Raw genomic sequence first — 2,320 nt, forward strand, 5'->3', positions numbered from 1 at the left:
GATGGGTCAGCAGGAACACAGGCATGAAAACTAGAAGAAAAACAATGCTGATGCTTGCTACTTACTTCCCCCATTAGAAGCCAAAGTGAGGTGTGACTCTAATAGCAAGTAACTGATTGAAAGTACCAGGCTATTAATACATGAGGAGAAATGCTGCTTCAGTAAATAGATAGGTGGCATTATTGTTCGGAGACTAATTTGAGTCTTTATGTTTTGTGCCTGCAACAGGTGTGCCGAAGATACTTAATTAGTGATTAAAGAAGCTCCCATCAGTATGGGAATAATGCTGCAATGAATATAGAAGTGCATACATCTCTTGAACTTACTAATTTCATTTATTTTTGATATATACCTAGTGGTGCAATTAATTGCTGGATTATATTATAGCTGTATTTTTAATTTTTTGAGGAACCTCCACACCATTTTCCAAAAAGGCTGTACCAATTTACATTCTCACCAACAGTGTACAAGTCTTCATTTTTGTCCACATCCTCACCAACATTTGTTATTTTTTGTCTTTTTGATGATAGCCATTCTAACAAGTGTGAGGTGATATCTCATTGTGGTTTTGCTTTGTATTTCCCTGATGAGATAGTTTTCTTAGTTTCTTTTTCAGAGAGTTCATTGTTAGTGTATAGAAATGCCACTGATGGGGAAAGAGGAGCAACAATGAAAGCTTTGAAAGAGCAGCCATTGACTTTGAGGAAGCCCCAGGAAAGGATGGTGTTCAGGAAGTGGGAGAATAAACTTTTTCAATGTGGAGAGAGATCCCGATACTTCAGAAGCCCCTGATCATTCAAAAACAACCAGCTATGCCTTGGGATCAAAATCCAGAACAATCAACTGGAAATTACAGTGAAGATGAACAAAACGGAAAGCAGAAATAGGGAGAAGGAGGAGGAGAAGCAGGCAGAAAGAGAGAATGAGAAAAAGAAGAAAAAAATGAAAAGGAGCTGCAAGATGAACAGGGAAAAAAAAGGAAAAGAGAAAATGAGAAAGAGAAACAGTATCCCGAGAAAAGATTAGTCAGCAAATCCCTCATGGACACTCTGGGCAAAGTTTAAGTTAAACAGGTGCCCCACTATACAAGAGAGTTTATCACTCTCATTTGAATTTGACATGACACATAAACAGATAAGTCAATGGTTTTGTAAAACGAGGAAGAAATATAATAAAGAAATGCCCAAGAGAAAGCATAAGAGAAAACACACGAGATGGAAGTCTCTGTGTTGCTAAGGCTGGTCTTGAACTCCTGCCCTCAAGTGATCTTCCCACTTTGGCCTCCAGAAATGCTGTGATTACAAGCATGAGCCATCGCACTGGCTAAGACATTTTACATGACACCATTCTCACCAATAAATGGAGTTCTGAAAGGATAAACAAGAAAATATTAACAGTCATTGATTCCGTGGAGTAGAACTAAATGAGGGGAATGCAAAGAAGTGTTTATATGTTTTATTTTTACCCTACTATAGATTTAAGTTTTTATAATGGATGTTAATTGATTTTATTTAAGAAAAAAAATCGAGTCAAGGCTGGGCACAGTGGAGCACGCCTGTAATCCCAGCACTTTGAGAGGCCAAGATGGGTGGATTACCTGAGGTCAGGAGTTCGAGACCAGCCTGACTAACACGATGAAACCCTGTCTCTACTAAATACAAAAAAATTAGCCAGGCGTGGTGGCGCATGCCTGTAATCTGACTTACTTGGGAGGCTGAGACAGGAGAATCGCTTGTACCCGGGAAGTGGAGGTTGCAGTGAGTCAAGGTCGCACAATTGCATTCCAGTCTGGGCAACAAGAGCGAAACTCTGTCTCAAAAAAAAAAAAAAGAAAAAGAAAAAGAAAAGAAAAAAATCAACGAAGAAATTACCAACCTGTGGAAATGTTTTGAGACGGAAAGGGAAATCCATTATAGAAGCTAACGGGTTCAGTGCCTTCTGCAATTTGTCAATATATCTCTAAACATCTGCTCCAAACATGACTTTTCTCTACAAATGTGATTACACTCCTAGAAGGGCAAAAAAAAAGAAATGCCATTGATTTTTGCATGATGATTATATATCATGCAACTTTGCTAAATATGCTTCTTAGTTCTAACCATTTTTTGGTACATGCTACCATCTGAATGTGTCCCCCAAATCATATGTTGAAACTTAATTGCCAATGTGGTAATATTAAGAGATGGGCCTTTAGGAGATGATTAGGTCATAAGAGTGAAGCTCTCATAAAGGGAATTAGTGACTTTATAAGAGTTTAAAGGGAGCATCCTAATCTTTTTTGATAGTCCACCTGCTGCCATGTGAGGACACAACAGGAGCT

The 2,320-nt window shown here is 38.4% G+C and overlaps 1 pseudogene; it reads left to right on the forward strand.

The window, feature by feature from the left end:
* Positions 1-619: 619 nt before the first annotated feature.
* Positions 620-1,455, forward strand: LOC100587276 (annotated as a pseudogene).
* The last annotated feature ends 865 nt before the right edge of the window (positions 1,456-2,320 follow it).

Source organism: Nomascus leucogenys, chromosome 9, assembly GCF_006542625.1.
Source record: "Nomascus leucogenys isolate Asia chromosome 9, Asia_NLE_v1, whole genome shotgun sequence".
NCBI classification, from domain to species: domain Eukaryota; kingdom Metazoa; phylum Chordata; class Mammalia; order Primates; family Hylobatidae; genus Nomascus; species Nomascus leucogenys.